The following is a 20627-nucleotide window of genomic DNA, read 5'->3' as shown; positions in this document are numbered from 1 at the left end:
CAAGGAGAATAAAACAGGTGAGAAAACATATCTAGAAATAAAGAAGGACGTAAAAAGAATATGGTAATGAATCTATGCAATTAACAAGGATAAGAGCAATTTGATTGAGCAAGACATAGCCAGAGGTAGGACAGAGTAATAACACATTTCCTATAAAAAACAAATCTAATACTTAGTGTTTTCTTTAATTTTTTCTCCACTCTTTAACTTTAGTATTATTATAGTTTTGCATTAATAAGACCCTGTTTGTTAGAAATAAATCTATTTATTCTAAATAATTCAATAGAATATAGGAAAAAGGACAATTTTGAGAATATGAAATTCTTGGTGTATCTAATTCAATTTGCCTCTAAAGAGCACAAAGATTAGTGTCTAAGAAGCTCACTCGTGCATGTGACAGAAAATCATTCCTTTTCTCTGAGTGTCAAAATTTATAACATAGAATAGTGAAGATGTAGCAAAATACTATTTCTCCAGACAAGAGGTTAAAGGATCATAGAGTCCCATACCCTCAAGTATTTCTTCCTTTCCCCACTAAGGTCTTCTGGCAGGAGCTTCCAACTCTGTGCAGACCCAAGAGTTCTGAATCAGGAATTAAGAGGTATCAAGTCCTGGAGTACTCAGACTGGTACATGATGAAATCAGTGGAGCTTTACAGGCAAGGATTTATTTATTTATATTTCTTTTTTTCAACTTTTTATTTTATATTGGAATATAGTCAATTAACAATTTGTGACAGTTTCAGGTGCACAGCAAAGGGACTCAGACATACCTATACATTTATCCATTCTCCCACAAACTCCGCTCCCATTCAGGCTGCCAAATAACATTGAGCATAGTTCCCTGTGCTATACAGTAGGTCCTTGTTGGTTATACATTTTAAATATAGCAGTGTGTACATGTTGATCCCAAACTCCCTAAGTATCCCTTCCCCCCATGCTTTCCCCCAGTAACCATAAGTTCATTCTCTAAGTCTGTGAGTCTGTTTTGTAAATAAGTTCATTTGTATCATTTCTTTTTAGATTCTGCATATAAGGGATATAATACAAAATTTCTTTCTCTGTCTGACTTACTTCACTCAGTATGACAATCTCTAGGTCCATCCATGTTGCTATAAATGGCATTATTTCATTCTTTTTAAAGGCTGAGTAATATTCCATTGTATATATATACCACATTTTCTTCATCCATTCTTCTGTTGATGGACATTTAGGTTGCTTCCATGTCCTGGCTATTGTAAACAGTGCTGCAATGAACATTGGGGTGCATATATCTTTTCGGACCATGTTTTTCTCTAGATATATGCCCAGGAGTGGGAATGCAGGGTCTTATGGTAGCTCTATTTTTAGTTTTTTAAGGGTACTCCATACTGTTCTCCACAGTGGCTGTAAAAATTTACATTCCCACCAACAGTGTTGGAGAGTTCCTTTCTCTCCACATCCTCACCAGCATTGATTGTTTATGGATATTTTACTGATAGCCATTTTGACTGATGTGAGGTGATATCTTATTGTAGTTTTGATTTGCATTTTTCTAATAATTAACTATGTTGAACATCTTTTCATGTGACTCTTGGCCATCTGTATGTCTTCTTTGGAGAAATGTCTATTTAGGTCTTCTGCTCATTTTTGCATTGGGTTGTTTGTTTTGATGATATTAAGCTTCATGAGCTCTTTGTAAATTTTGGACACTAATCCCTTGTCAGTCACATCATTTGCAAATATTTTCTCCCAATCTGTGGGTTGTCTTTTTGTTTTATTTATGGTTCCCTTTGGTTTATGGTCTCATTTGTTTATTTTTGTTTTTATTTCCATTACTCTTTGAGATGGATCAAAAAAGATATTGCTGCGATTTATGTCACAGAGTGTTCTGCCTATGTTTTCCTCTAGGAGTTTTATAGTGTCTGGTCTCACATTTAGGTCTTTAATCCATTTTGAGCTTACTTTTGTGTATGGTGTTAGGGAGTGTTCTAATTTCCTTCTTTTACATGTAGCCATCCAGTTTTCCCAGTACTATTTGTTGAAGAGACTATCTTTCCACCATTGTATAGTCTTGCCTCCTTTGTCATAGTTTAATTGACTATAGGTGTGTGGGTTTATTTCTGGGCTTTCTATCCTGTTCCATTGATCTATATTTCTATTTTTGTGGCATTACCATATTGTTTTGATGACTAGAGCTTTGTAGCATAGTCTGAAGTCAGAGAGCCTGATTTCTCTAGCTCCATTTTCCTTTCTCAAGATTGCTTTGGCTATTTGGGTCTTTTTAGTCTCCATACAAATTTTAAGATTTTTTTGTTCTAGTCCTGTGAAAAATGCCATTGGTAATTTGATAGGGATTGCAATGAATCTGTAGATTGCTTTGAGTAGTATAGTCATTTTGACAGTATTGATTCTTCCAATATAAGAACATGGTATATCTTTCTACCTGTTAGTGTCTTCTTCAATTTCTTTCATCAACATCTTACAGTTTTGGGAGTGAAGGTCTTTTGTCTCCATAGGTAGGTTTATTCCTAGGTATTTTATTCTGTTTGATGCAATGGTAAATGGAATTATTTCTTGAATTTCTCCTTCTGATCTTTCCTTGTTAGTGTATAGAAATACAACAGATTTCTGTGTATTAATTTTGTAACCTGCAACTTTACCAAATTAATTGATGAGCTCTAGTAGTTTTCTGGTAGCATCTTTAGGATCTTTTATGTATAGTATCATGTCATCTGCAGACAGTGACAGTTTAATTTCTTTTCCAATTTGTATTCTTTTATTTCTTTTTCTTCTCTGATTGCCATAGCTAGGACTTCCAAAACTATGCTGAATAAAGGCAGCGAGAGTAGACATCCTCATCGTCTTCCTGATCTTAGAGGAAATGCTTTCAGCTTTTCACTATTGAGTATGATGTTAGCTGTAGGTTTGTCATATATGGCCTTTATTATGTTGAGGTATGTTCCCTTTATGCCCGCTTTCTGGAGAGTATTTATAATAAATAGGTGCTGAGTTTTGTCAAAAACTTTTTCTGAATCTAGATGATCATATGGTTTTTATTCTTCAGTTTTTGATGTGATGTATCACACTGATTGATTTGTAGATATTGAAAAATTTCAGGTATTCCTGGGACAAATCCCACTTGATCATGGTGTATGATCCTTTTAATGTATTGTTGGATTCAGATTGCTAGTATTTTGATGAGGATTTTTGTGTCTATGTTCACCAGTGATATTGACCTGTAATTTTCTCTTTTTTTTTTTGATATCTTTGTCTGGTTTTGGTATCAGGGTGATGGTGAACTCATAGAAAGTGTTTGGGAGTTTTTCTTCCTCTGCAATTTTTTGGAGTAGTTTCAAAAGGATAAGTATTATCTCTTCTCTAAATATTTGATAGAAATCACCTGTAAAGCTAACAGGTCCTGGACTTATGTTTGTTGGGAGCTTTTAAATCACAGTTTCAATTTCAGTGTTTGTGATTGGTCTGTTAATATTTTCTATTTCTTCCTGGCTCAGTCTTGGGAGACTGTACCTTTCTAAGAATTTGTCCTTTTCTTCCAGGTTGTCCATTTTATTGGCATGCAGTTGCTTGTAGTTGTCCCTTATGATTCATTGTATTTCTGTGGTGTCAGTTGTAACTTCTCCTTTTTCATTTCTAATTTTTATTGATTTTAGTCCTCTCCCTTTTTTCTTGATGAATCTGCCTAAATGTTTATCAATTTTGTTTATCTTTTCAAAGAGCCAGCTTTTATTTTCATTGATCTTGGCTATTGTTTTCTTTGTCTTTGTTTCATGTATTTCTGCTATGATCTTTATGATTTCTTTCCTTCTACTAATTTTAGGTTTTGCTTGTTCTTCCTTCTCTAGTTGCTTTAGGTGTAAGTTTATGTTGTTTACTTGAGATTTTTCTTGTTTCCTCACATAAAATTGTATTGCTATAAAATTCCCTCTTAGAACTGCTTTTGTTGCATCCCTTAGGTTTTGGATCATTGTGCTTTCATGTTCATTTGTCTCTAGGTATTTTTTTTGTGTGTGTGGTATGCGGGCCTCTCACTGTTGTGGCCTCTCCCACTGTGGAACACAGGCTCCGGACGCGCAGGCTCAGTGGCCATGGCTCATGGGCCTAGCCGCTCCGTGGTATGTGGGACCTTTCCAGACCGGAGCATGCACCCATGTCCCCTACATCAGCAGGCAGACTCTTCACCACTGTGCCATTAGGGAAGCCCTAGGTATTTTTTGATTTCCTCTTTGATTTCTTCAGTGATCCACTGGTTGTTTAGCCTCCATGTATTTGTGTTTTTTTGTAGTTTTTTTCTAATCTCATAGCATTGTGATCAGAAAAGATGTTTGATGTGATTTCAATTTTCTTAAATTTACCAAGGCTCACCTTGTGGCCCAGCATATGGTGAATCCTGGAGAATCTTCCGTGTGCACTTGAGAAGAATGTGTATTCTGCTGCTTTTGGATGGAATGCTCGATTAATATCAATTAAGCCCATCCCATCTGGTCTAAGGTTGTCATTTAAGTCCTATGTTTCCTTATTGATTTTCTGTCTGGATGATCTGTCCATTGAAGAAAGTGGTGTGTTAAGTCCCACACTACTACTGTGTTACTGTCAATTTCTTCCTTTATGGCTGTTAGTATTTGCCTTATATATTCAGGTGCTCTTATGTTGGGTGTATATATATTAACAATTGTTATATCTTCTTCTTGGATTGATCCCTTGATCATTATGTAGTGTCCTTCTTTGTCTCTTATAACAGTCTTTATTTTAAAGTCTATTTTTTCTGATATGAGTATTGCTACTCCAGCTTTCTTTTGATTTCCATTTGAATGGAATTCCTTCTTCCAACCTCTCACTTTCAGTCTGTATGTGTCCCTAGGTCTGAGGTGGGTCTCTTATGACAGCATATATATGGTTCTTGTTTTTGTATCTACTCAGTGAGTCTATGTCTTTTTTTGTGTGTGTGTGGTACGCAGGCCTCTCACTGCTGTGGCCTCTCCTGTTGCGGAGCACAGGTTCTGGGCGCACAGGCTCAGCGACCATGGCTCATGGACCCAGCTGCTCTGCGGCGTGTGGGATCCTCCCGGACCAGGGCACAAACCCATGTCCCCTGCATCAGCAGACAGACTCTCAACCACTGCACCACCAGGGAAGCCTGAGTCTATGTCTTTTGATTGGTGCATTTAATCCATTTACATTTAAGGCAGTAATCGATATGTGTATTTCTATTGCCATTTTCTTAATTGTTTTGGGTTTGTTTTTGTAGGTCTTTTTTCTTCCCTTCCTCTTTTGTTCTCTTCTCTTGTGGTTTTATGACCATCTTTAGTGTTGTGTTTGGGTTGCTTTTTCTTTTGTTTGTGTGTATCTATTGTAGTTTTAGGGTTTGCTTTTCCCATGAGGTTTTGATATAGCAGTCTATATATGTATAAGGTTGTTTTAAGTTGCTGGTCTATTTCCCACCTAAAGAAGTTCCTTTAACATTTGTTGTAAAGCTGGTTTGGTGGTGCCAAATTCTCTTAGCTTTTGCTTGTCTGTAAAGCTTTTGATTTCTCAATCAAATCTGAATGAGAGCCTTGCTGTGTAGAATATTCTTGGTTGTAGGTTCTTCCCTTTCATCACGTTAAATATATCATGCCACTCCCTTATGGCTTGCAGAGTTTCTACTGAGAAACTAGCTGATAACCTTATAGGAGTTCCATTGTATGTTATTTGTCATGTTTCCTTTTAATTTTTTTCTTTGTCTTTAATTTTTTCTCAGTTTGATTACTATTTGTCTTAGTGTGTTCCTCCTTAGGTTTATTCTACCTGGGACTCTCTGTGCTTCCTGCACTTGGTTGACTGTTTCCTTTCCCATGTTAGGGAAGTTTTCATCTATTATCTCTTCAAATATTTTCTCAGGTCCTTTCTCTCTCTCTTCTCCTTCTGGGACCCCTATAATGTGAATGTTTGTGCATTTAATATTGTCTCAGATGTCTCTTAGGCTGTCTTCATTTCTTTTAATTCATTTTTTTCTTTATTCTGTTCTGTGGCAGTGATTTCCACCATTCTGTCTTCCAGGTCACATATCTGTTCTTCTGCCTCAGTTATTCTGCCCTTTATTCCTTGTAGTGTATTTTTCATTTCAGTTTTTGTATTGTTCATTTCTGTTTGTTTGTTCTTTAACACTTCCAGGTCTATTTTATTTTTTTAGATTTATTTATTTATTTTTGGCTGTGTTGGGTCTTCGTTGCTGCCCATGGGCTTTCTCTAGGCTGCTCTTCATTGCAGTGCACAGGCTTCTCATTGCAGTGGCCTCTCTTGGTGTGGAGCACGGGCACAGGCTTTAGTAGTTCTGGCTTGTGGGCTCAGTAGTTGTGGCTCATGGGCTCTAGAGCACAGGCTAAGCAGTTGTGGCACACAGGCCTAGTTGCTCCGCAGCATGTGGGATCCTCCCAGACCAGGGCTCAAACCCATGTCCCCTGCATTGGCAAGTGGATTCTTAACCACTGCACCACCAGGGAAGCCCCTCTAGGTCTTTTTTTAAACATTTCTTACATCTTCTCAATGTTTGCCTCCATTTTTTTTCTGATGTCCTGGATCATCTTCACTACCATTATTCTGAATTGTTTTTCTGGAAGGTTGTCTATCTCTATTTCATTTTGCTGTTTTTTTCTTTTTTGTTTTGTTTTGTTTTGTTTTTGGTTTTTATCTTGTTCCTTCATCTGCAACATAATGCATTGTGTTTTCATTTTGTCTAACTTTCTGTGATTGTGGTTTTTGTTCTGCAGGCTGCAGGATTGTAGTTCTTCTTGCTTCTGCTCTTTGCCCTCTGGTGGATGAGGGTATGTAAGTGGCTTGTGCAAACTTCCTGGCTGGGGGCACTGGTCATGGGTAGAAATGGGTCTTGCTCTGGTGAGCAGAGCCATGCTCAGTAAAACTTTAATCTGCTTGTCTGCTGATGGGTGGGGCTGTATACCCTCCCTGTTAGTTGTTTGGCCTGAGGCAACCCAGCACTGAAGCCTACAGGCTGTAAGATGGGGTCAATGGTGGCCTCCAGGAGGGTTCATGCCAATGGGCAGTTCCCAGAACTGCTGCTGCCAGTGCCCCAGTCCTCATGGTGAGCTACAGCCATCCCCCACCTCTGCAGAAGATGCTCCAATGCTAGCAGTGTGTTTGGTTCAGTCTCCTATGGGGTCACTGCTCTTTTCCCCTGGGTCCTGGTGTACACAATACTCTGTGCATGCCCTCCAGGAGTGGAGTCTCTGTTTCCCCCAGTCCTGTGGAAATCCTGCAGTCAAATCCTGCTGGCCTTCAAAGCCAGATTCTCTGGGGCTTTCCAGCCCTGTTGCTGGACCACCAGTCTGGGAAGCCTGACTTGGGGCTCAGAAACTTCACTCCAGTGGGAGAACATCTGTGGTTTAATCATTCTCTAGTTTGGGGGTCGCTCACCCAGCAGGTATGGGATTTGATTTTATTGTGATTGTGCCCCTCCTACCATCTCATTGCTGCTTCTCCTTTGTCTTTGGATGTAGGGTATATCCTCCTTAGTGGATTCCAGTGTCTTCCTGTCATTGGCTGTTCAGAATTTAGTTGTGATTTTGGTGCTCTTGCAAGAGGAGGTGAGCACACATCCTTCTACTCTGCCATCTTGAACCAATCCCTTAAGTAATATTTCTTCACTGGCAAGGTTTTAATTTGGGAAATCTCAGACTATTTCTCTTGCAATTAGTTCATGGGTATCTGGCCCTCCCAACATGCTTGTGATCTCAGTGAATGATGCCACCATCTTCTGTGGTCCCCCAATCATAAAACTGGGGTTATCACTCCCTCCTTTCTTCACGTCTTCTAACCAGTCATGTAATCTCATCAGAAATCATTTTTCTATCCCAAGGGTGTGCTCTTAAATATTTTACCAGTGAAAAAAATGTAGAGAAGTTTCTTACAAATGTTACTGATATAGATGATGTGCCATACACAATTTATAAATAATCATAAAATATACAATACTCTATTTAACTTCCATATGGCCAGTCAGGTCTCACAGATGCTTTAGGTGATTTTTGCTCAAGTTTTGTGTACAGAGCCAATCTATGGTTGCAATTGAAGAAAATGGATGACCAACTGTGGTTCCTACAGAGATGTTGTTTCATATTTTTATTTGTATTAATGATTAAGATGAAAGTGAAGCAACTAAGATGGATGTGGTAACTAAACTCAGTAAATACTGTGAGTGATGGCTTTGCTGAATTAGATAATAGTTTTTGAATACTGGCAGAATATTTACTTAATTTTTTGCACTATTTAAAGTGTAATGTTACAGATATGACATACTGTTATGTTTAACCTTAATTGTTCTCTTTTCTCACCACTTTCTTCAGTCTAGAGAATAACTTTGTAGTTATTTTCATAGCACTTTCAGATTTCTGTGGTGTAAATTCTCCCACCATGCCTGGTTCTAAACTAACAATGTGATATTGCTGAATGCAACATTAGAAAGATGTGAACAGTGGCATAAAATTACATAGCATTTCTGCAGTATAGATACAGTAGATGTAAGTAAACTAGAGAACATAAAAAATAATAAAATGTAATAAAATAAGAAGGAAATGATGAGTTTCTAGTATTTTAACCTTTGTTTTTAATATAGTATACTTTTATATAATTTTTAATTTGTTTTTTATTAAAAGTCATGCTTAACAACCATTTTGAACAATTCTTGAAAATTTAAGAATAGGTTCTCATGAGCCAGTGGGAGTTAGGTCCAGCACACTGGTGTATTACCTACCTTCCAGCATACCCTAAATACCCCTACACCACCTAGTCGACACCTAACACTTGTTTTCCTGGGCTGTTTTGGCAATATAGAAACTGATTTTATTGTGCCCTACTCTTGACTCCCTTTGAAGCTGGAGAGAGCTTGCACAAGTCTTTAAATGACACTTTCCTGCTTAAATTCTTTTAGTACTTCACTTTTATTTTGAAGATTAAATCAAATACTTTGTTATTAGGTACACCTTCAAGTTCAGAAAAGTATATATTTCTCAATTTCACCTCCCAAACACTACCAAATGAACTGTAATGCTCTAGGCAAAAACAAACAAGCAAAACACACACACACACACACACACACACACACACACACATTTCCTGGACACTTTACACTTCCTCACAAATGCCTATATTTGATTTCATTACCTTTCTTCTGCCTCCAACTTTATTCCCCTGAATTGTGTTAAAATACTTAAACAAACCCTTGTCATTGAAACCTCACTTGACCTACCTTGACTGAGCCAGGTAGACATTTTCTGTGTTATATCCATCAACAGTCCATTCATATCTGCAGTGGAAATTTTAATAGTTGATTTACTTGACTACATCCTTAAATAGTTTGAGAGTTACTTGTGTAGAAGCAAATTGACATTAGTTTCCCTCAATGTGCAGGACACTGCTCTAAGCACTTTCCATATTTATCTCATTTGCCTAAAGGGACAATTAATATTTTACACATTAGGAAACAGAAGCTCATAGAGCACACATACACTGCCCAAGGTCACAAGACTCCCAAATGGTGGGGCTCAGAATAAAATATAGGGGAGCATAAAGATGGAGTTGCTTTCTGCAACATACCTTGATTCCTTATTCATCTCCAGATTCCAGGAGTCTAGCACAGTATCTGGCAAAAAGTGGTGCTCAGTAACAGTGGAGAATTTCATGAAGAAATCCAGTGATTCTCAAGTGTGTTCCCTATGGAACAGTGTTGCTAGAAGAGCTGATTAAAGTGCAGATTCATATGGCTCACTCCAGACCTGCAGAATAAGATTCTTTATGCACACAAAATATTAAGGAATTTTGAATTAATTGTGTGTGTGATTAACTTTAGAAACTATTTCATATTCTTTCATACTCATTCACTGTAGCCTGATATACAGTGGCACAGAATTACACAATGTTTCTGCCATACAGATACAATGGACAGAAATAGTCTTAAGAGCAGACTCCACCTTCCCTCTCTGTGAAAAGTCAGAGAATCATAGGATTTCTAACACAAAATCTGACTGGTTTTGTTAGTAGACCCCCCACTTGGCATAATACTGGGAACCAGATGACCTCCTTACAGAGGAATGACCTATGATGGAGCCAGCTGGAACTGACTGTGCTTATCAATTCCCAACTCCACATTCATTGACTTCACATTGTTAGCCTGAAATTGGTTTTGGTGGGATTATTTACACCATGGAAATTGGCAAAGGCTACAGATTAGGCCTTTCTCCCCTTCCCCCAAGAGCCACTTTCTATGTATTTACTAGCATGTTTCTGAATCACCAACCTAGGACCTGTGGTCACTGTGGAACAATTTTTTTTTTGAAAGGTTGGTGATAGTGCTTCTCTTAGATTTCCTCTGCATTATGTTCTCTGTATCAATTAGCAGAAACCTCTTATTTCAGAAATATTACCATATACAATGTTCCTAGTTCAGTCAGTATTCATTTCCTTGTGTTATGTGTTTTTGTTTCACATTCTTAAACATTCAGCAGCAGTTTAGTGCTGTTTTTGATTCATGGTCTCTGCTTACATTACCTTCCCATTTAAAATCATGGGTGAAATCAATGTCATTGTTTTCTCTTTGAAGTTGACCTTGCTAATATCATTCCATAAACTGAAAATCATTTTCTATCTTATTATTCACTGCTTTTAAGATTTCACTAAATGGCTAATCCATGTGGTACTACTTGCCAATTCATTTTAGTAAAATTTAAAAGTAAGATTATAGGAGGAGGCAGACAACATTATCTTCACACAGTATTTGCTATTTTCTCCCCATTATAAAATTTTCTTTTAACTTCATGCCAAGTAGAAGTTATACTGGAGTAGATAGATTGTTTTAAAGCCACAAAAAGTATTTTCCTCCTTTGGACAATTAAAAATTTTAGCTCATTAAAATTGGAATTGTGAATTTTAATTATTTAGCCTGGAAAAGAGAAGACTAATTTTGCAAAGTAAACTGGACATAAATTCAACCTATAGAGCTAAAAAAAAAAAGATATTTCAGGAAATATTATTGCCAAATATTACCACTGGTTACCAAGAGTGGTTTAAATTCCCTTTCTTTGTGTGATTATTAAATAGTTTGGATTCTTTGATTGCATATAGAAGATGCTAAATTGAGACAACTTTATTTAAAAGAGAAAGAAAATTATTACAGGGATATGTCACAGCAGCTAAGTCAAGGAATAAAAAAAAAAAATGCAGCTAGCCTACATTAAATGGATTGAACACAGGAAATGGAATGGTAAATAGAAATCTGGAAGAATTCTTTTTCTACTTCTAATTTCTCTTCTTTCTCTCTGATACTCTATTGTCTCTCTGTATACTAGCTTTTCTGCTCCTCAGACCACAGTTTAAGTGATTACTTCTTCACAGCTCCTGATAAATCTCCTCTGCTCAAGACAGAAGCCCAGAATGACTGAAAAAATTTTCATTCCAATTCGAAATTTTCTGGAAAAGGACCCTGACACTGTTTATACCTAGTATCTTACTACATAATACAAGCATAACTGATGGGGACAGTATTTGTTTTCTGTACTGTGTAACAAATCACTACAAATTTAGAGATTTAAAATAATACATACTTATTATCTAACAGTTTCTGTGGTTTGGGATTCCAAGCACAGCTTAACTGGGTCCTCACAAGTCTATAATCAAGGTGTTGCCTTGGCTGCATTCTCTTCCCTCTCTCTATCTCTCTCCTCTTTTTTTATTGAAGTATAGTTGATTTGCAATTTTGTGCTAGTTTCAGGTGTACAGCAAAGTGATTCAGTTATATACATATTCTTATTTAGATTCTTCTCCCTTATAGGTTATTACAAAATATTGAGTACAGTTCCTTGTGCTATACAGTAGGTCCATGTTGGTTATCTATTTTATATGTAATAGTGTGTATCTGTTAATCCCAGTTGAAGACACAACTAGGAAATATCTACTTCCAAACTCACTAAGTATTTGTTTCCTTGAATGACTGTATGACTGAAGGTCCAGGTTCTTACTGGCAATTGACTGAATCTTCCCTGCAGTCCTAGAGGCCACTTGCAGTTCCCTGCTGTGTGGCACTCTCCATAGAAAGTTCATAATGTGGATGCTTGCTTCTTCAAGATGGAGAACCTGTCTCTCTCACTAAGATACAGTCTATAAGAAAAGATAAACAGAAAGTGGCACCTCATTACTTTTGCCATTTAACAAAACCTAACCAATGGAAGGTTTTGCCATCACTCTTTATCTTGTTCTATTAGTTAGAAGCAAGGTACTCGTTCTACCATCACTTTAAAAATTTTAAAATGGTCTTACACATTGAAGGTTACCCTAGTGTATGTCCATCACAAGGACCCACTTCTATGTCCTATAGATATGGGAGGGAAGGGAAATAATTCTCAGAGGAATTATTATAAACTAGATGAGCTGGCATATGTAATAAAAGGTAACCATAACATCTGCTAAGACCAAGCGACATTGAGATGACTTGGTGCTATTCTGTCAGGAGTTAAGACAGTAGCAGCAGGTGTCTGTCACTAGCTTCTGACCTTAATAAGAACATCTCTAATGTTTCTTCTTTAAATAATGTTTTAGGTTTGAGTAGGTGTTTTTTACCATGTTGCCACAGCATCCTTTTATTTCTAATAAACAGAGACTTTTTTTTTTTTTTTTTTTTTGTGGTACATGGGCCTCTCACTGTTGTGGCCTCTCTCAATGTGGAGCACAGGCTGCAGATGCACAGGCTCAGCGGCCATGGCTCACAGGCCCAGCAGCTCTGCAACATGTGGGATCTTCCCTGACCGGGGCACGAACTCGTGTCCCCTGCATCGGCAGGTGGACTCTCAACCACTGCACCACCAGGGAAGCCCAACAAAGATCTTTTAATTCTGAATGGATTTTAAATACCAAATGTCTTTTAGGCATCATTGAGAGTTGTCATTTTTCTTCTTTGATTATTAATGCAATGAGTTATAAGGATGTATTTCCTCATTTGAACCATCTTTACATTTGTGGAATAAATCCTGCTTAGAGTTGGGATACTTGTAAATATTCCATGAGAGGGAGTTGTTTTGAGATTTTAATTATCTACACTTACAGAGGTCTCCAATATTAGTTTTTTGAATGTAATTTTTATGAGCTTTTGGTGTCAAGATGATATTAGTATTGTAGTAACTTTTCCATTTTTGTATGCTCTGGAATGGTTAAAATAGCAAGGAAAGCGTTTCTTGAAGTTATGGCTGAAATTGCCCCAAACATGCATTAATTCAACAATTTTACTGAAGATAGGGAATCATTTCTAAGACACGGTTAAATTACTTTCATGGTTATTAGCCAATTAAACTTCTGTCTTTCATAGGTCATTTTTTTTTACATCAATTTATGGCATATGTTTGGATTGCCACAACTTGTGATAAATTCTCACCCACCAATTGAACATGTACCTCACCCACTGGAAATACCTTGCCTTAGTCTTTGACCTTTGTATCAGGTTGGGAAACTTTCTCTGATTTTTCTGAAAGAGATGGATAGTAAATATTTTATGCTATGTGGACCAATAATAAAATTTAAAAATATGTATAGGTAGATATACAACCAAGAGAATATAGCCATTTAAAAATACAAAAACCAGTCTTTGCCTCTGGGTCTTTAAAAAATAAAATAGAATATGGTCTGGATTTTGCTAGCAGGTCATAACATTTATCTTAATTTATTGAAAATTTATTATGGGTAAGTAAGTAGAATAGAGCAAAGAAGTAATATAAAGAGGTTTAGTATTCCTTGAACGACTATAAAGAGTTCAGTTTTTTTGTTGTTGTTGTTTTGTTTGTTTGTTTTTGAGAGGAGATTGGAAACTTCAAGAAAAGTTTTTACCCCTGGTTCTTTATAATATTTTAGACATACATACATAAATAGATGTTTACATAAACACATACATAGAGGCATTACATATATGTTTTAGTATCACTGTTATTTTTCTCTTTCTTTATTGTGTTTCTTCCCTCTTTCATTTCTCCAACTTCTCCAAACCCCATGGAAACATAATTTATACACTTTCATATTTTTCTCTGAGATCATATTGTCATACAAAATATGCACACCTGTTAGAAAAATACACATTTATATCCATAAGTATACCTATCATTGTTTGTGTTTTATGAAAATAAAATAATTTAAGCACACTCCATTCTGCTTTTTAAAAAATATTAAGAATACCTCATGTAAATTCCTGAAAGTGAACTTGGGAAATTTCTAATGATTGTGTGTTCAGAAACCATTGTGTGTTTAGAAATTCTTTAGAGTGTTCCATAATTTAGTCAGAAATTAACTACTTGAGAGGCACTCATTATGCCTTCAGCATTGTTTTGTTTAGAATTTGTTTTCCTTGACATTTGGTGATGTACATACTTGTGTTTGTATCCTTACCAATATTTATTCTATGTGATTGATTCCAATGAAAATTTATAGTTATATATTTATTTATAATTTTATCAGATGTTTCCTGTTTGCTTTCTAATAAATTGAAGTAATTCACATTTCTGTAAAAAAATATTAGTAACTTTTGCTCACATCCTTCTAGTAGCAGATACTGAACCTGCTAGTAGTAGGTTTTTAATTTATTTTTCATTTTTTTTTCAGTGTGGATAATATAATGCATTGTTTTATTATAAGTTTATGAGATTTTTTAAATATTTGAAATAAAGTTTATTGAATAGCAGTTAGTATTATAATATAAAAACTCTTGAAAATCAATAATAAGATAATTAAGACTCAATTTTGAGGAGGCAATTCACAGAGAGCAAATCAAAATCTCAACAATCCAACAGAAAATACACAACTCAAAAGGAAAATAAAAATTAAAATTTTAATGGGCAATATGTCCTGTGATCTATTTCCAAATTTCCTCTCCTACTTCTATTGATTTGATTAAAGCAACACGATTGTTCTTCAAATTTTTCTTTACTATTTTCAACAATGATTCTTCCACATAAAAGTTAATGCTCTGATTTTAAATAGCTGCAGGAAATTTATATCCTATTTCTGTAAATTCTTTTTCAGCATTGATTCATATGACCAAATTATTTTCTCCTTTCATTGGTTATTATAATGAATAAGGTTGATAGGCTTCCTGATATTGAATCATGTTTCTGGTACTAAACCCTGGTACTGAACCCAGATATTCTGATCTTGGAAATTTTCCATTTGTTTCTATGGCCTGAAAAGTTTTTTTAAATATGAATACCATCTGCTATTTAAAGGAGAACCCTAACTTTTTAGTAAACCCTTCTGATCCTATTGGCTTTTTACAATAGATTTATAAGCACTTTGCAATACCTTCTATTATAATGATTCTATTGTAGATTTCTAATCCTTTTGTGTTGATTTTTGTAATTTATATTTTGCTTGGAAATTATTCTTTTCTAAGTTTTGAAATAAAACGTCTTAGAGTTGTAAGGCTATTCTCTTAAAATTTTTTTTTTTTTTTTCGGTATGCAGGCCTCTCGCTGTTGTGACCTCTCCCATTGCGGAGCACAGGCTCCGGACGCGCAGGCTCAGCGGCCATGGCTCACGGGCCCAGCCGCTCTGCGGCATGTAGGATCTTCCCGGACCGGGGCACGAACCCGCGTCCCCTGCATTGGCAGGCGGACTCTCAACCACTGCACCACCAGGGAAGCCCCTCTTATAAATTTTTAACCCTCTCGTTTATCTGTAGTTGTGTCCTTTTCTCCATCTTTTCTATTTTTACCGTCTTTTTTTAAAACTCAGATTAACGCTCACATATTTACTTGTAATATCTTTTGTTAATCTTGACAAAATACTATGAAAGTTATTGTCATCTCTGGTTTACAGATGAGACATGAATTTCTCCTAATCACAATGACAGATATTTTCAATTATAAAATCCATTTTTTATACTGGAAAAGTGGTGGTATTTTATAATGCTGGTAAGCTTGTATGTTAAGATAGTATTTTGGCTACCAACTAAACAACAATGGAGAAAAATTGTGACAATGTCTTTGTTTTTTAACATAGCTATTGTACTTCTAAATTTTTTTTTTTTTTTTTTCTCCTGCTGTATGGGCCTCTCACGGTTGTGGCCTATCCCATTGTGGAGCACAGGCTCCAGACGCACAGGCTCATCGGCCATGGCTCACGGGCCCAGCCGCTCCGCGGCATGTGGGATCCTCCCGGACCGGGGCACGAACCCTTGTCCCCCGCATCGGCAGGCGGACTCTCAACCACTGCGCCACCAGGGAAGCCCTGTACTTCTAAATTTTTATGTAAGGATATAATTAAGATTATGCAGAAAGATTTCACTAACTTGGAACGCTTACTGTCAAATAATTTAAGATATTAAAAAATTTGAGACAAAATAAATGACCATGAGAAAACTTTGGATAAATAAACAATGGCACAGTACTACAATGAAATGATGAAACACAGTAGCTATGCAATCATTTAAAAGCTTTTCTAGCATTACTGACATGGAAAAATATTCACAGAATAATACTACGATGACAAAATTTAAATCTGATATGATCCAATTTTTAAAAATCTACAAATGGATGCATGTAAAAACTATCTGATATGTTCATTAAGAGGGTTAACACTGGTGTAATTATTAGTGTTGCTTATTTTTTTATAACCATTATATGCTCATGTAAGAGAAATCAAAACCCATTTATTTAAATATTTAAACTAATATAATGATTTTGACCCCATAATAAGTAACATCTTTGAATTCTCAAACTTTCTGACATATTAAATCAGTTCAGTGAGACAGAAGAATTTATAGAGTAAATACCTTATTTATCTACTTATTGACTCCACCAAAAGTGACGCATTTACTTAAATGAAAGACCCAGAACAAATAATACCAGCAGAGTGTTCTATTTCAAAATCTCCCAGTTAAAATTGTCCCCTTCAAACTCTGCCCTTTATCTCTATCTCTCTTCAAGGCATTTATTACATTATAATTTTAATACAGATACTTGTAGAGCCACTGCTATTGGACTGTAATCTCCATAGAGCATGAAAACATATTTTGGTCATATTTGTATCTTCAATTGCACATATCACAGTAATTTAAATAACCTAAGTAATGGATTTTGTGATGGAATAAATAAATGAATGAATGAATAAGAGTTAGTTAGGAGACTGCTACTGTGTTTGAAGACTCACAAAGAAAGAGGTATGTCATAGCTTGGGATCCCTAGAAACAAAGCCTCAGGCAAGGGTAAGATACCAGTGTTTTTTACAGGATGTATAATTTCAGAGCAACCAAAGGAAAAGAAAACTGAACCATCAGAAGCAACACAACGTAATGAATGACTTACTGTGTTGGCCATTCCTTCTTGACAAGCCACACAATAAAACCAAGTACATTCACTTGACCAGTCAGTCATAGAGGAACCTCTCTTCAGAACTGTATATCAGAAGGAAAAAGGGAGAGAAAGAGAATCCATCTGTCTGCTCTTTCTCTTGTTTGCCATTACTTAAAGTTTGCCCTACAAGGAGTTAACCAGATCAGATCCCACACCTCCTCACACTCGTTTCCAAGTTATATAACCTTTTTGCAACATCTCAGGAAGTCAGATCCAGGTTTTATGTTACCTTGTGACTTCTGAAAGTGCTTCAAAGAGCTAGAAGTTCCAGCTGTGAGGCTGGTAGTTCTCAGAATATACACCTCATGGTCTTCCATGGCATCAGTAAGCCTGAACAGAAGTTGAGGGGGATAAGTGGCCAAGGGTGTGGAAGAAGATTTGACTGAGAGAATTTAAAGAGGTGCAGAAGATGTATTCAATACAATATCCAAAAACACTGAAATACAAATTAATTATAAATTATTGTCAAGGTCACGAAGTGCTGTTGTTAGTACTTGGGTTCTATTGTGAGACATTCTGCAAAACATAGGAAAAATTAAATTATTGACCTATGAAAGTAAAATAAAACAATGCATTATTTATCTGTGCAAAGATATACAAACAATTAAAATTAATTTTATTTAATGCTTAGTATGGTATAGCCATGTTTTTTTAAAAATTATCACTTAGTATACACAAAATTCTTAAAGATATGATTATAACTTTATATCATTATAATTCCAAATTTAAAGATTAGAAAAGTGAAGCTTGGAAACTTTAATTTGCCCCAAATCACATAGCTAGTATGTTGTAGAGGTGATTTTAAAACCCAGGAAATCTGATTCCAGAGATGGTCCACTTAATATACCACCCCCAGAACTACAACAAGACATATTACTACAAGGTGAATATTACGTGTTCCCTGAACCTATCAGAAGGCTTACCAAGAAGAGTCAATCATCCATGGCAACTAAAGGCAACAGAATTAGAGTGAAAAAGCACTGTCCATAGATATTGTCTGAGTTTGAGACTATATCTAAATTTGATGGCAAATATATGAGGGAGAGGGAGACTACAGAGCCTTAACCTGAAGACCAGAGAAATGTATTATAAACTAATGCAATTCCATTCTTGCTTTGTAAACCAGTCTCTGGGAGCTTATGTAATGTATCAGTCCCTATGAGATAGAGCTACTTCACATATGAAACAGAGCTACTTCACATATTCTGGAAATCAAGTTTCAGAGTTAGCAAGGTGGGCACAAAATCTTTACAATAGGGAATTCACCAAAGAATGAGGCCTGGAAGTGTGATTTTTTTCTCCTAAAATTACGTTTTTTTGTTTGCTTGTTTTTTTTTGTTTTGTTTTTATTTAATGCCTTTTACATTTGGGTATTCATCTTATGCTTTTTACATTGTGGTTGCTGTCTTGTCAAAATAAGAGTTACTGTGTCTCAAATTTGATTTTTTTCAAAATGTCTTATTTAATAAGAAGCAAAGCTAAAAGCATAGTTCTGTCTAAGCCTATATTTTGGTGTGAGATTGGCATATTTTTACTTCACATTGAATATAGCCAGATACTGAAGTAATCTTTGATTATGTTTTTTTGGTACAGGTGACTACGGCCTGACCTCACCCATCTAGGTCTTTAGATTTGAATATATGTATAAGAGTAATAGCTTCCTTCTGACTTCCTTGCACAATGAGCAGATGATCTAAACTCATTTTATATGGGTCTGGCTACATCTGAGTAACCATTTTTTTCAAGGTTACAAACTTATGGCATTCATCCCTTTCTATAAAAAAGTTCATCCTGAGAATCAAGAATCCATAGGGTTAATTTTGTCACCTGGAACATGCTTACATCATCCACCCATCTGACTCTTAGTTTTTTTGTCATCCATCTCACAGATTTAAAGGAAACTTTAATAATAATATTAATTTTTTTACATTAAAATTATATAAAACATTTGATATAATAAAACCTCATTAGCTAGCTATTTTAAGGAATTGAAATCTACTGGAGATATAAAAATTGGTCTCTAGAGGCATTTTGATAGATATTAGTGACAGTGGAGCAGAAGTTATACCAGAAGAGAATGCATTTTGTCACACCAAAGAAAAACATTTTGTAAATTCACAACTCACCCAGATTTCAAAGTCTTTGTTGTAAGGCCGATTTGCTTTCATTAACTGAAATTCTATAGTAGATACTGGTGACCTAAGAGACGTTGCTTAGTTAGGTGTCAAACTAATGAGGTTCTATTATAGAGGTTTGTTTTGTCTGGTTGTTTTTTCATTTAAATCTGAAGGAAATCAAGTTTAGGTCTTTTAAACACTAAAGAGAAAAATTTGACTTACACTAGTGTTTAGTTTGGTGCCAAACTTCCAATGAAATTAATTTGTATATCCTGAATTTTATTCACAGAGATTATCCTAATAGATTCATCCTTCACTTTAGTACATTCAACTGTCTTAAATTTTCCTAGTTCAAACTGCCCTGTTCCTTGACTAAAATGATGTTAATTTTTCTTTCTTTTAAGTGAGAGAGAAAGAGAAATTAAGGCAAAACTCTATGCTGGAATGCTAAAAGATTGAGCTTTTTAATTGTAAAATTTGTAGTTATTATACTTAGATTTATTCCATAGTTAGAGTAACATTTCTCTGCTTCAAGTTTGTAAACAATGTAAACCCTCTACCAGCGCCCCAGAAATGAGTGAAGGATAAAGCACAGAGAGGCAGGGAAAGAAAAGAATCTACTTGAAAATGGTCTTGTTGAGAAAAGAAGAATGAGGAAGTGATCACACTTGAGACCTGTTCCTTAAACCCACAAGTCTAGGCTGTAATCCATTGGAGTTGTAAGATTTGCTTTGTTATTGACATCACAAAGTGATAACAGTCTGCTATACAACCTAATTAAATTTTAAAATTTTCTATGCTTTCCATGTACTATTAAATACTGAAGAGCAACAGAATTGGGACTTTTTCTCTTGTCATCAAGGTTTCCAGAAGGGCGGATTCTTCTCATTACTGAAGCTTACTGATTTACAAGTATCTCTTAATTGAATATAGATAATGACATTGAATATTTAATATTATACTATCATTAGCACACTTATTACTCATCTAAATCATACATTTGTGGCAATTAAGAATTACACTGGGAGCAGCTTCAAGATGGCAGAAGAGTAAGACGTGGAGATCACCTTCCTCCCCACAAATACATCAGAAATACATCTACATGAGGAACTGCTCCTATAGAACACCTACTGAATGCT

Source organism: Phocoena phocoena, chromosome 8 (genome assembly GCF_963924675.1).
Source record: "Phocoena phocoena chromosome 8, mPhoPho1.1, whole genome shotgun sequence".
In the NCBI taxonomy this organism is placed as follows: Eukaryota; Metazoa; Chordata; class Mammalia; order Artiodactyla; family Phocoenidae; genus Phocoena; species Phocoena phocoena.
The sequence above is the reverse complement of the archived record's forward strand: the minus strand, read 5'-3'. Positions refer to the sequence as shown.